Source organism: Pristiophorus japonicus, chromosome 3 (assembly GCF_044704955.1).
Source record: "Pristiophorus japonicus isolate sPriJap1 chromosome 3, sPriJap1.hap1, whole genome shotgun sequence".
NCBI classification, from domain to species: domain Eukaryota; kingdom Metazoa; phylum Chordata; class Chondrichthyes; family Pristiophoridae; genus Pristiophorus; species Pristiophorus japonicus.
Genome location: NC_091979.1, coordinates 156,115,186 through 156,130,695, shown reverse-complemented (window position 1 = coordinate 156,130,695; position 15,510 = coordinate 156,115,186). Strand labels below are relative to the sequence as shown.

Sequence of the window (15,510 nt, the reverse complement as noted above, 5' to 3'; positions counted from 1 at the left end):
TTCCATTGCCTGGATCTCTTTCATTACATTCATTTTTAAAACTTCCAGATATGCCATGACAAGAGAACAAGGAGGCACAGGTCCAGAGTTCTGAGTGGCAAGTTTGGGACACAGACCAAGAATATATCTTCACACAGAGGCTGACTAGTATCTGGAATAGGTTGCCCGTAAGAAGATTGGAGGCTGGGACAGTGACAAGTAGCTGGATGTTTAATTGGAAAATGTAGAGTTGGTATTCTGAAATGCTGAGATCAAATGAGCTGAAAGGTTCAGTCAAAAAAAAAATCCAATCGAGTGATTTCAGTGTCATTTGGTATACATTGGACCATGTCACAAACCCTCCCCACAATGCGTTAGCAGCAAACTATAGGTTCAGTTGCTCAGTGGACATAGTCATAAGTTACTTGGCAGGCCCCAAACTGCTTTCTGCACAGAAAAAGCGTGCGAGAATTTACATGTGGATAGTGGTGTGGGCACTCTCATAGATATGTGAAGAGAAAAAGATTAGTGAAGACCAACGTAGGCCCTTTGCAGTCAGAATCAGGTGAAGTCATAAAGGGGAGCAAAGAAATGGCAGACCAATTGAACAAATACTTTGGATCTGTCTTCACTAAGGAAGACACAAATAACCTTCCGGAAATACTAGGGGTTCGAGGGTCTAGCAAAAAGGAGGAAATGAAGGAAATCATTATTAGTCAGGAAATGGTGTTAGGGAAATTGATGGGATTGAAGGCTGATAAATCCCCAGGGCCTGATAGATTGCATCCCAGAGTACTTAAGGAAGTGGCCATAGAAATAGTGGATGCATTGGTGATCATTTTCCAACATTCTATTCACTCTGGATCAGCTCCTATGGATTGGAGGGTAGCTAATGTAACACCACTTTTTAAAAAAGGAGGGAGAGAGAAAACAGGGAATTATAGACCAGTTAGCCTGACATTGATGGTGGGGAAAATATTGGAATCAATTATTAAGGATTAAATAGCAGCGCATTTGGAAAGCAGTGACAGGATCGGTCCTAGTCAGCATGGATTTATGAAAAGGAAATCATGCTTGACAAATCTCCTAGAATTTTTTGAGGATGTAATTAGTAGAGTGGACAAGGGAGAACCAGTGAATGTGGTGTATTTGGACTTTCAAAAGGTTTTTGACAGGGTCCCACACAAGAGATTAGTGTGCAAAATTAAAGCACATGGTGTTGGGGGTAATGTACTGATGTGGATAGAGAACTAGTTGGCAGACAGGAAGCAGAGCGTTGGAATAAACGGGTCCTTTTCAGAATGGCAGGCAGTGACCAATGGGGTGCTGCAGGGTTCAGTGCTGGGACCCCAGCTATTTACAATATACATTAATGATTTAGATGAAGGAATTGAATGCAATATCTCCAAGTTTGCAGATAACACTAAGCTGGGTGGCAGTGTGAGCTGTGAGGAGGATGCTAAGAGGCTGCAGGGTAAATTGGACAGGTTAGGTGAGTGGGCAAATGCATGGCAGATGCAGTATAATGTGCCTAATGTAAGTTTATCCACTTTGGTGGCAAAAACATGAAGGCAGAATATTATCTGAATGGTGACAGATTAGGAAAAGGGAAGGTGCAATGAGACCTGGGTGTCATGGTACATCAGTCATTGAGTTTGGCATGCAGGTACAGCAGGCGGTGAAGAAGGCAAATGGCATGTTGGCCTTCATAGCTAGAGAATTTGCGTATATGAGCAGGGAGGTCTTACTGCAGTTGTACAGAGCCTTGGTGAGACCACACCTGGAATATTGTGTTCAGTTTTGGTCTCCTAATCTGAGGAAGGACATTCTTGCTATTGAAGGAGTACAGCAAAGGTTCACCAGATTGATTCCCGGGATGGCAGGACTGACATATGAGGAGCGACTGGATCAACTGGGCTTGTATCCACTGGAGTTAAGAAGAATGAGGGGGGATCTCATAGAAACATATAAAATTCTGACAGGATTGGACAGGTTAGATGCAGGAAGAATGTTCCCATTGCTGGGGAGTTCCAGAACCAGGGGTCACAGTCTAAGAATAAGGGGTAAGCCATTGAGGACCGAGATGAGGAGAAACTTCTTCACTCAGCGAGTGGTTAACCTGTGGAATTCTCTACCGCAGAGAGTTGTTGAGGCCAGTCCATTAGATATGGCCCTTACGGCCAAAGGGATCAAGGGGTATGGAGAGAAAGCAGGAAAGGGGTGCTGAGGATGAATGATCAGCCATGAGCTTATTGAATGGTGGTGCAGGCTCGAAGGGCCGAATGGCCTGCTCCTGCACCTAATTTCTATGTTTGTTTCTATGTTTCTAGAACGATTACAGCACATAAGAAGAACACAGCCAGCTCTCTGCAAGAGCACTTCAGCTAGTCCCACTCCCCCACCCTTTCCTCGTAGCCCTGCAAATTTTTTTCCTTCAGGTAATTATCCAATTCCCTTTTGAAAGGCACGATTGAATCTGCCTCCACCACCCTTTCAGGCAGTGCATTCAAGATCTTAACCATTTGCTGCGTAAAAAGGTTTTTCCTCATGTTGCCTTCGGTTCTTTTGTCAATCACCTTAAATCTGAAGCCCAGGATTCCGTACGCTTTTTTAACCGCTTTCTCAACTCGTCCTGCCACCTTCAAAGATTTATGCACATATATCCCCAGATCTCTGTTCATGAACCCCCTTTAGAATTGCATCCTTTAGTTTATATTGCCTCTCCTCATTCTTCTGAACAAAATGTATCACTTTGCACTTTTCTGCATTAAATTTCATCTGCCACATGTGTCTGCCCATTCCACCAGCTTGTCTATGTCCTCTTGAAGTCTATCACTATCTTCCTCAATATTCACTATACCGCCAAGTTTTCTGTCATCTGCAAATTTTAAAATTGTGCCCTGTACACCTAAGTCCAAGTCATTAATATATATCAAGAAAAGCAGTGGTCCTAGTACCGACCCCTGGGGAACACCACTGTATGCCTTCCTCCAGTCCGACAAACAACCATTTACCACTATTCTGTTTCCTGTCACTTAGCCAATTTTGTATCCATGTTGTCACTGTCCCTTTGGGCTTCAACTTTTCTGGCAAACCTATTATGTGGCATTTTATCAAATGTCTTTTGGAAGTCCATGTACACCACATCAACCGCTTTGCCCTCATCAACCCTCTCAAAAAATGATTTGCCTTTAATAAATCCATGTTGGCTTTCCTTAATCAATCTACACTTATCCAAGTGAATTTTGTCACAGATTAGCATTTCTAAAAGCTTCCTCACAACCGAGGTTAAACTGACTGGCCTATATTTGCTGGGTTTGTCCTTGCACCCTTTTTTGAATAAGAATATAACATTTGCAGTTTTCCAGTCCTCTGGCACCACCCCTGTGATGTATTTGCAGCCATACTCTGTACCATGCATTGTACCATGTAATTACATGTAATAGCCAACAGATGGGGAAAGCCTGGGAGGCACACATTACTGCACTTTGTGCTGCCTCCCTATATAAAGCAGGCTCCCCCTGCAGTGCACACTTTTGGAGTTTACATTAAACCTGAAGGTCACAAGGTGATCAGCTCCAACATGGGCCACATGTGATTTATTAGTTATAAGCATACATATCAACTGGCGACAAGAATAGGATACTAACACGCAGCTATGGCCACTGTTGACTACATCGAGCGATATTGTATCAAGGAAGACTGGGATGACTTCATTGACCGGCTGGATCAATGCTTTGTCGCGAAAGACTTAGAGGGAGCCGCAAATGCCAGCAAACGCAGGGCCGTCCTCCTCATGGTCTGCGGATCACGGACATACGCACTGATCAAGGTACTACTGGCCCCGACGAAACCCGCTGAGAAAAGTTACGAAGAACTGTACGAGCTAGTTCAAAATCACCTGAAGCTGAAATGCAGTGCGCTCATGGCAAGGTACCGTTTCTATACCCACCGGTGCAGAGTAGGCTATAAGACATTGCAGCATTCATCGCTGAGAGCTAAGGCGTCTTGCTGGGCCATGCAAATTCGGGACAGTTCTTGAAGACATGTTAAGAGATGACTTTGTTTTGGGAATCAGGCACAAAGGGATTTTCTGCAAATTGCTAGTGGAGGAAAACTTGGACCTAGCCAAAGCCACACTAATTGTTCAGGCATACATGGACAGAGAGGAAGAAACAAAGCTACTCTACTCACAACTTCGGAATCACCCGGGGCCAAACACCGTGAATAAGCTAAATTAGTTGGCAGACAGGAGAAGTGCCCCCAGCTGGGTGAAGGTGACCTCTGCTCGACCTGAGATGATTCACTCATCACAACAATGGACTAATGCGAAGAGATCAGCACCTCTGAATGCAAGTCCATGAGCAAGCTGTTGGCGCTGTGGAGGGGCTCATCGAGCAAACCTGTGCAAGTTCAAACAATATGTCTGCAAGAATTGCTCAATGATGGGGCACCTCCAACGAATGTGTAAATGTACTACAACTTGATATGTAGCGGAGTATGGGAGGTCAAGCGTAGATTCTGAGGATCGCGCAGAGATGACCGAGGAGGAAGAGGTACATGGGGTGCACATGCATGAAGTGCACACCTTTACCAAGTGTCCCTCGATTATGATGAACATTAAACTGAACGGCATACCAGTACCGATGGAACTGGACACGGATGCGAGTCAATCGATCATGAGCCAGAAAGCTCAAAGTTATGGGCAAACAAGGCACACAGGCCCAAGCTGAGCCCGATCGATGCGAAGCTGCGCACCTACACTAAAAAAATTATCCCGGTCCTCGGAAGTGCAATGGTTCAGGTGCTGTATAACGGTTCTGTGCATAAATTGCCACTATGGATTGTTCCTGGAAACGGGCCCATGCTGCTTGGCAGAAGCTGGCTACAGAATTTTAACTGGAAATGGGGCGATGTAAAAGTATTATCGTCGGTGGAGAAAGCTACGTGTGCGCAGGTCTTAGACACGTTTCCGTCACTGTTCCAGCCTGGCATTGGCAGCTTCACAGGAGCCAAGGTGACAATTCACCTCAGCCCAGATGCGAGACCCGTTAACCACAAGGCCAGAGCGGTCCCTTACATGATGCGGGAGAAGTCGAGCTAGATCGGCTTCAGCGCGAAGGCATCATATCGCCAGTGGAATTCAATGACTGGGCCAGTCCCATTGTCCCCGTTCTTAAAAGTGATGGGACAATTAGAATCTGTGGAGATTATAAAGTAACCATAAACCGAGTATCGTTACAGGACCAGTACCCACTACCCCAGGCGGAGGATTTGTTCGTGACCTTGTCGGGCAGAAAGCTGTTTTCGAAATTGGACCTCACCTCGGCGTACATGACCCAGGAGCTGGCGGAATCGTCCAAGAAGCTGACGTGCATAAACACACACAAGGGGCTGTTCGTATACAACCGGTGCCCCTTCGGGATCCATTCGGCAGCGATCTTCCAACGAAACATGGAGAGCCTGCTGAAATCTGTCCTGGGAACAGTCGTCTTCCAAGACAACATCTTGATCACTGGACACGACACCGATGAACACCTCCATAACCTGGAAGAGGTGCTATGCCAACTAAATCGACTAGGTCTAAGGTTGAAATGAACCAAATGCATCTTCTTGGCACCAGAGGTGGAATTCCTGGGAAGGAGAATCGCAGCAGATGGCATCAGACCCTCAGACTCCAAGACGGAGGTGATCCAGAAGGCCCCGAGACCACGCAACACGACGGAGCTACGCTCGTTCCGAGGATTGCTGAACTACTTTGGTAACTTTCTGCCTGCTGAGCACTTTGCTTGAACCATCACATGTACTGCTCCGTAAGGGTGATGACTGGGTCTGGGGTAAAAATCAAGAAACTGCCTTTGAGAAGACCAGAAACTTCCTGTGTTCTAACAAACTACTGGAGCTGTATGATCCCTGTTGGCATCGTGTTTTAGCATGCGATGCATCATCCTACGGGATCGGGTGTGTACTTTAGCAAGCGATTGTGTCGTGTAAGCTCCAACCTGTGGTGTATGTGTCCCGCAGCCTTTCCAAGGCCGAAATGGGGTACAGCATGGTCAAAAAGGAGGCCCTAGCTTGTGTGTGTGCGGTAAAGATGCACCAGTACCTATTTGGCCGGCGGTTCGAACTAGAAACAGACCACAAGCCGCTCACGTCGTTATTCTCTCAGAGGAAAAGCATTAATGCTAACGCCACAGCTCGCATTCAGAGGTGGGCATTAACGCTGTCTGCTTATGACTACACAATCCGCCACAGACCAGGCGCCGATAACTGCGCGGATGCGCTCAGCCGACTCCCGCTCGCCACCAACGAGGGTGAAGCGGATTAGCCTGCGGAACTGGTCATGGCCATGGAAGCCTTTGAGGGTGAAGGGTCACCCATCACGGCACGCCAGATAAGAATCACTGAGCCAAGACTCACTGCTGTCCCAGGTGAAAAACTGTATATTAAGTGGAAACTGGGCAACCACGTATGGAGAGATGCATGGCGATTTTAAGCTGTTTCACCAGCGCAAAGACGAGCTACCCGTCCAGGTCGACTACATTTTGTGGGGAAATCGCGTAGTCCTGTCCAAGAAGGGCAGACATTTATTTATCCAGGATCTCCATAGTACACACCCCGGCATCGTAATGATGAAAACCATTGCGAGATCGCACGTGTGGTGGCCCGGGATCGATGCAGACTTAGAGCCGTGCGTATGCCGGTGCAACACGTGCGCGCAACTCAGCAACACACCCAGGGAAACCCCCCCTGAGCCTGTGGTCCTGGTCCTCCAAACCCTGGTCCCGTATCCACGTAGACTACGCAGGTCCCTTTCTAGGAAAAATATTCCTAGTTTTAATTGATGTTTATTCGAAATGGATCGAATGGTTTTTTTAAATTTCAAAATATACTTTATTCATATAAAACATTTGTACAGTACATTCAAAAGCAGTTCAGTACGTTTAGCTGCGGTCAGCAATCCCATACACTACATTTGGGTGCTGACGGCAGTTCCGTTCTATACATTTCCTTGCTTTTCAGTTCATGTACAATTTGGTACAATACGGGATACCTTGTAGTACATTCAACAAAAATACATGACGTGTCACTATACATTACACGGAATGGGTGACGGTACATTTACATTTTTTTTTCTTTTCAACGTGCATTGCGAAACAGACCTTACATTGTACATGGCACTACATAGGTGTTGACAGATCATGGTGCTCCATGAAATGGATCGAATGTGGGTTTTTTTTAATCGTAGCCAATCTTTCCAATTCTTTGTCAGATCACAAACGCCAGAGGTCACCTTGCACACATCAAGGATCACCCTGCGCTAATGCTCTTAGCCAAAAGGCCTAGAGCCCAAGCACCGTTCCTGGAAGTACTGCAATACCAGGTTCGTGCCATGGAGGTGGACCCCACACACCTCCGTGGAGGTGGATGGGTCAATCCACCCACCACCTATTTCCAAAAAGCATAGGAGAACCACCTTCCTGATCCAGGGAGAACCACGTTGGGGTCATGGTTACTCCCCTGTCAGGTCAGTTACGCATGATCTTAGCCAAAAGGCCGAGAAGCGATATGTTTTTTTTTTTGAAATTCGTAGCCAATCGTTCCAATTCTTTGTCAAATCACAAACGCCAGAGGTCACCTTGGGCCCATTCAAGGATCACTCTGCGCCAATGCTCTTAGCCAAAAGGCCTAGAGCCACTGCACCGTTCCTGGAAGTACTGCAATACCAGGTTCGTGCCATGGAGGTGGATGGGTCAGGTCCCCCACACACCTCCGTGGAGGTGGATGGGTCAAGCCACCCCACCCACCTCCTGTTTCCAAAAAAGCAAGCATATACCTTCCTGACGAGGGAGAAACCACCCGGAGGTCATGGTGGCTGGTCAGGTCAGTTACGCATGATCTTAGCCAAAAGGCCGAGAAGGTTATAATGTCATCCAGCACATCCACCGCCACAATAGAGAGCCTTTGGACAATGATCACCACCCATGGCCTGCCCAATGTCCTTGTTAGTGACAATGGCCCATGCTTTACGAGTTCCGAATTTCGCGAATTTATGTGTTGTAACGGCATAAAGCATGTCGGGTCGGCCCCGTTCATACCAGCCTCCAATGGCCAAGCTGAACGCCAGTACAGATCATAAAGCAGGGCATGCAGCGAGTGACGGAAGGCCCCTTGCAGACCTGTCTGTCTCGCGTGCTGCTTGCATATTGGACAAGGCCCCACTCACTCACAGGGGTTCCGCCCGCCGAACTCCTCATGAAGAGGACCCTCAAAACAAGGCTGTCTCTCGTGCAGCTGATTTTAAGTGAGATTGTCGAAAACCGACGTCTTAAGCAATGTACATATCATGATCGCAACTCGAATGCGTTGTATCAATGTCGATAACCCTGTTTTCGTGTTGAACTTTGGTACGGGCCCCAAGTGGCTCACAGGCACTGTCGTAGCTAAAGATGGGAGTATGGAATTCGTGGTGAGACTCACCTGCAAGAAGCACATCGATCAAACCAAATTGAGGTTCACCGATGATCCAGAACAGCTGGATGACTCCAGTGACATTGACTTCCAAACACAAGCAACAGAACCAACGGTTCACCAAGAGACAGAACGACCCGAGCTGCAGCACTGCAAGACAGCGATACTCCAGTCAGGCCACCCACACCCAGCGTCCAACTCAGATGCTCAACCAGAGAGCGCAGACCCGCGGTCAGGCTTGACCTGTAAACCGCATCTAAGACTTGGGGGGTGGGGGGAGGGAAGGAAGAAGTGGTTGTGTCGTATTTGCAGCCATACTCTGTGTACCATGCATTGTACCATGTAATTACATGTAATAGCCAACAGATGGCGAAAGCTCGGGAGGCACACATGCTCGTGCTGCCTCCCTATATAAAGCAGGCTCCCCTGCAGTGCTCACTTTTGGAGTTTACATTAAACCTGAAGGTCACAAGGTGATCAGCTCCAGCATGGGCCACGTGTGATTTATTACAGTAATAAGCATACATATTAACCCCCATATCTAAGGAGGATTGGAAGATTATGACTAGTACCTTTGGAATTTCCACCTTTACTTCCCTCAGCATCCTAGGATGCTTATCTACTTTAAATACAGCCAGCCTTTCTAGTGCCTCCTCTTAATCAATTTTTATCCCATCCAGTATCTCAACTATCTCATCTTTCCCTATGACTTTGGCAGCATCTTCCTTGGTAAAGACAGATGCAACGTACTCATTTAGTACCTCTGCCTCCATGCGTAGGTCTCCTTTTAGTCCCTAATCAGCCCCACCCTTCCTCTTACTACCCATTTACTATTTATATGCCTATAGAAGACTTTTGGATTCTCTTTTAGCTGCCAATCTAGTCTCATAATCTCTCTTTGCCCCTCTTATTTCCTTTTTCACTTCCCCTCTAAACTTTCTATATTTAACCTGGTTCTCACTTGTATTCTCAACCTGACATCTGTCATATGCCGACTTTTTCTGCTTCATTTTAATCTCTAACTCTTTCGTCATCCAGGGAGCTCTGTCATTGGTTTCCCTACCATTCCCCCTCATGGAAATGTACCTCGACTGTACCCGAACCATCTCCTCTTTAAAGGCAGTCCATTGTTCCACTACAGTTTTACTTGCCAATCTTTGATTCCAATTTACCTGGGCCAGATCATTCTCAACCCACTGAAATTGGCCTTCCTCCAATTAAGTATTTTACTCTAGGTTGCTCCTTGTCCTTTTCTGTAGCTAATCTTATGATCATTGTTCCCTAAATGTTCCCCCTATTGAATCTTGCTCCACTTGACCTCCCTCATTCCCCAGAACCAGATCCAGCAATGCCTCCTTCCTCATTGGGCCAGAAACATACAGATCATGAAAGTTCTCTTGAATACCCTTCAGAAATTCTTCCCTCTATCTTCCCTTACACTATTATTATCCCAGTCTATATTATCACTACTCTATAGTTCTTTCACCTCTCTAATTTCCCTGCAAATTTGTTCCTCTATATCCTTCCCATTAGTTGGCGGCCTATACAATATCTCTAGTAGTGTCATGGCACCTCTATTGTTTCTTAACTCTGACCAAGTAGATTTTGTCCTTGACCTCTCCAGGACATCCTCTCCAACACTCCTTTTAATCAATACTGCCACTCCACTTCCTTTCTTTCCTTCCCTATCTTTCCTGAACATCTTATATCCAGGAATATTTAGTTCCCAATCCTGCCCTTTTTTGAGCCAGATCTCTGTTATTGCCACGACATCACATTCCCATGTGGCTATTTACACCTGCAGCTCATCAACCTTATTTACCACGCTTCATACGTTTACACACAGGCACTGTAAACCCATCTTAGACCTTGTGTTCTCTATTAATTTGACCCCACCTAATACCATACTATTTCTTACTCTAGTGCTATCTGTCTCTCCCAATCCTTTGTGCACCTTATTTCTCCCTTCTCATGCTACATCCTGGTGCCCATCCCCCTGCCAAATTAGTCTCTTAGCACTGGTAACAGCCAACATTAAGTTTAACAAGTTTCCAAATGATCAAATGGGAATAACCACAGCCTGTGTGAAACCCAAATGGTGTAAAATTATCTCTTGGAGGTGGTCTCATGGATAAGGACAAGGATAGGCCTGGAATAAAAGTTCCGAATTGGGGAAAAGCTAATTTTGCTAAATTAAAGAGTGATTTGGCCACAGTGGACTGGAAACAGCTACTTGTGGGTAAATCGGTGTCAGAACAGTGGGAGGTATTCAAGGAGGAGATCCAGAAGGCTCAGGCCAAACATGTGCCCTTAAAGAAAAAAGCTGGGGAAAATAATTCTAGAGCCCCCTGGATGTCTAGGGACTTACAGGGGAGGATTAAGAAAAAAAGGGACGCTTATGTCACATATCAATGGCTTTATAATCTTTAGAGAAATATAGAAAGAAAAGAGGTAAAATTAAAAAGGATATTAGGAATGCTAAGAGAGATAATGAGAAATTCTTGGCCAGTAAAATTAAGGAAAACCCTAAGATGTTCTATAAATATATTAAGAGTAAGAGGGTAACTAAAGAAAGCATAGGGCCTATTAGAGACCATGAGGGTAATCTTTGTGAGGAGGCGGAAGATGTTGGTAGGGTTCTTAACGAATACTTTGCATCTGTTTTCACAAAGGAAAGAGGCAATGCAGATATTGCTATAGAGGAGGAGTGTGATATTCTGGATGAAATAAATACAGTGAGAGAGGAAGTATTAAGGGGTTTAGCAGCTTTGAAAGTAGATAAGTTCCCAGGCCCGGATGAAATGCATCTCAGGTTGTTGAGCGAAGTAAAAGAAAAAATAGCAGAGGCCTTGACCATCATTTTCCAGTCCTCTTTGGATATGGGCATGGTGCCGGAGGATTGGAGGACTGCTAATGTGGTCCCCTTGTTTAAGAAGGGAAAAAGGGATAGGCTGAGTAATTACAGGCCTGTCAGCCTAACCTCAATGGTGGGAAAATTATTGGAAAAAATCTTGAAAGACAGGATAAATCTGCATTTGGATAGGCAAGGATTAATTAGGGACAGTCAGCACGGATTTGTTAAGGGAACATCGTGTTTAACTAACCTGATTGAATTTTTTGAGGAGATAACCAAGAGGGTCGGTGAGGGTACAATATAGTATATATGGACTTTAGCAAGGCTTTTGATAAGGTCCCGCATGGTAGACAGGTCATAAAGGTTAAAGCCCATGGGATCCAGGGCAAAGTGGCAAGTTGGATCCAAAATTGGCTTGGAGGTAGGAAGCAGAGGGTAATGATGGATGGATGTTTTTGTGACTGGAAGGAAGTTTTGAGTGGGGTTCCGCAGGGCTCAGTACTGAATCCCTTGCTTTTTGTGGTATATGTCAATTACTTAAATTTGAATATAGGAAGTATGATTAAGAAGTTTGCAGACGGCACTAAAATTGGCTGTGTGGTTGATAATGAAGAGGTAAGTCATGGGCTGCAGAAGGATATCAATCTACTGGTCAGGTGGGCAGAGCAGTGGCAAATGGAATTTAATTCAGAGAGTGTGAGGTGATGCACTTTGGGAGGACTAATAAGGAAAGGGTATACACATTAAGCAGTAGGCCACTTAATAGAGTAGATGAACAAAAGGACCTTGGAGTGCTTGCCCATAGATCCCTGAAAGTAGCAGGCCAGGTGGATAGGTAGTTAAGAAGGCATACGGAATGCTTGCCTTTATTGGCCAAGGCATAGAATATAAGAGCAGGGAGATTATGCTTAAATTGTATAATACTTTGGTTAGGCCACAGCTGGAGTACTGTGTGCAGTTCTGGTCGCCGTATTATAGGAAGGACATGATTGCACTAGAAAGGGTGCAGAGGAGATTTACTAGGATGCTGCCTGGAATGGAGAATCTTAGTTATGAGGACAGATTGGATAGGCTGGGTTTGTTCTCATTGGAACAGAGGAGGTTGAGAGGAGACCTCATCGAGGTGTACAAAATATTGAAGGGCCTGGACATAGTGGATAGTAAGGGTCTATTTCCATTGGTGGAGGGGGCTATTATGAGGGGGCATAGTTTTAAGGTGGTTGGTGGAAGGCTTAGAGGGGATTTGAGAAGGTGCTTCTTTATGCAGAGGGTTGTGGGGATCTGGAACTCGCTGCCTGGAAGAGTGGTGGATGCAGAAACCCTCACCACTTTTGAGAGATGGTTGGATGGGCACTTAAAGTGTCGAAACCTGCAGGTTTATGGACCTAGAGCTGGTAATTGGGACTCGACTAGATGACCTTTCATTGGTCGGCGCAGATATAATGGTAAGTGCTGCAGGGAATAGAATATGCCAGTGTGATTTGGACTAGTTTTGATCGGCTGGATGGGTCGGAGAGGAATTTTCCCAGATTTTTTTCTCCCTAAATTGGCCTGGGTTTTTAATCTGGTTTTTGCCTCTCCCAGGAGATCACATAGCTCCAGTTGGGGTGGAGTGCAGATGTTTTTAGTATAAGGGATGTTGCAGTGGTTGGGGCAGACTGGTTGGGCTGGGTGCTCTTTGCCTTTCCGTTATTGTTCATGGGTTTGTATGTAACCTTTAGGGCTGCTGACGAAGGGCCGTGTGGCTTTGTCGGCCGGCGCAGACACAATGGGCCGAAATGGCCTCCTTCTGTGCTGTAAATTTCTATGTTTCTATGTTATCTTTAGTGCAGTTGGAGTCAGATCATTGCCCTGAGTCCAAAGGTATACTGCTGCGATTGTGTCGATTGCATTTAAAACTACTTCACCTCGACACAGAAGTGGTAGTATACCAGCATGGTTGAATTACTAAGCAAATAAAGATATTGTAGCAGCATGGGAGAGGAGATGATTGAGTGGACTTGGTGGGAAGTCTCTGTTCCCCTGATGGCATCCTATTTATACTACCACCTGACTTAATGGTGAAGTAGATTGCTTTGTATTGATGGACTGGTTAGTTAGACCATCATCCTCCACTTCACCACTAGCTAAATGTTAGGTTAACCAGGAAAGATCAATACCCATAGTGCACAATTAAATGGATCTTTTTGGTCAATTAACATTTTTTTCATTTTTAAAATGATTTTCTTTATGGACACAACCGTAGCCCATCATGAATACATGGTCAAGAAAATGTATTTTTATCTTTCAATGGTTATAATTTTCATCCTGATTTAGGTATGTAAATTAATATGTGCTCCTTCCTCTTGTTTTTGCAATGGTGTTTGGTTTCAGTTTAGTCAAAAAATACACAGATAACATGTTTTGTATCCTACCCAGCTCCTTCCTTATTGCAAACACAGGATTCTGTAATTAAACCTCAAAAAAACATCAATACGGAAACCAGAACACACACTTTGTATTTAACTGGTTACAAAAGCAGTAGAACAATTCTGTTTAAACTGGAAATATGATCAAAATTTCATACTGGCATGCCTAAAAGTAATTTACACTCAGGTTATAAACCAGTTTTAGGTGTATGTTCAATAGATTCCATGTGTACTGGAGGGGCTATAGAGGAGTAGGTAACCTCTTTCACATTTTCTTGATTCGCCCCCTTTCCCAAGAGTATCTGTGCTAGATTTGTATTGAGAAGAGTCAAGGACATTACTGTGCTCTCTTATCACCTTTAACTTCCTTTTTTAGGAGTCCCTTAGGAAAGCCTATTTGATTCCTGAATGGCCCATCAAATAAACATTTTCCGTTACACTGCTGTTGTAGTACAGTCCCCACTAGCACATCGGTAAGTATAGGGGATTGCATTGTCCAAAATAGCCAACGTGCTTCATATGTTTTGAGCGGTGCCTTTATAATTGACAGCTATGGTGATGACAATTGTTTAGCGCCATTTTCCAATACAGTGGCAGCCCATTAGAAGTGTGGACGGTATAAGTGGTGGGTACTGTACTTCAGTCATGTGGCACTTGGTGCACTGTCTTTTCAGGCCGATTGGTTCAGAAGACTTAAGACTTGGGGAAATAACCCAGTTGGAGAAGAGGAGATTTACATTTTGGTTGTAGCAGGATAAATTTCTTCAGTCGTAGTCTCCTCTAATACCATTTTGGTGCCTAATCTGGTTTGACAAGGACAGCCTCATTTCCTCCTGTTGTTGAGGGAGATAACAGGGGAAAGGTTCTGGAATTCCGAGCTCTTCCCTCTCATTTCCTGTGGGTTTCAGTGACCCTGAGACCTATGCTTGTCAATGTGTAATTATCCATGCAGATATGTATTTGATGCTAGGATGGGAACTAATGATCGCTCTCTTATTTACACCCTTATCCAATGGGTGATTAAATCAACCCATTCCCCAGAATAGGATAAAATTCATTGCAGATAATGATATGATGGGCCTTCACTGTCATATTACATGATAGTGACGGGTTCCTTTGGAGTAGAAATTTCAGAAACCGATGGCCATACTTATTAAAGTCAGTCCTCTGAGCGCTTCTAATTCTATCTTTTGTTTACAGAGGCAACATTGATCCTTTTAATGTTACTGTTATTAAAATTGAGACTTTACAGTCAAATATTAATTTGAAGTTACTTAATTCAAATGATCAATAATTCAATTTTCTTAGTATTAAATTCCCACTTAGTTATGATGTATATGTTGCTTAATGCAAATTATTTGATAACTCGGGTCCTTTCTCATTTAAAAAAAATGACTGAATTAGAACTAAAGGACCAATTTACAGCACAGGAGAGACTATTCGGCCCATTGTGTCTGTGCTGGCTTTTTGCTACAGCAGTCTAAAACTAATCACATTGTCCCAGGAGTAGACTGTATTTGCATTTTCAAACATTGTGCTTACATTATGAAGGTTTGCAAAAGTCTTAAGTAAATTTTCAGATATAACAGAAATCCAAAAATACCCCATGATAGAATAATGACCTATCTCTTCCTCTGCTCATGTTGAAATAATTAGCCCTGCATAGACTCACATTGTATGTTAATAACAATTGCTAGTGTCAAAAAGAAATATAGAATTGATTGATTGCCAACTTAAATAAAAACAAAGAGCTGGAAATACACAGCAGATTCGTCAGCATCTGTAAAGTAACAAAAC

The 15,510-nt window shown here is 44.4% G+C and overlaps 2 pseudogenes; both read right to left on the bottom strand.

The window, feature by feature from the left end:
- Positions 1-7,326: 7,326 nt before the first annotated feature.
- LOC139260582 (U2 spliceosomal RNA) lies at positions 7,327-7,548 on the bottom strand (annotated as a pseudogene).
- A 124-nt stretch (positions 7,549-7,672) lies between these two features.
- LOC139260551 (U2 spliceosomal RNA) lies at positions 7,673-7,904 on the bottom strand (annotated as a pseudogene).
- Positions 7,905-15,510: the final 7,606 nt, after the last annotated feature.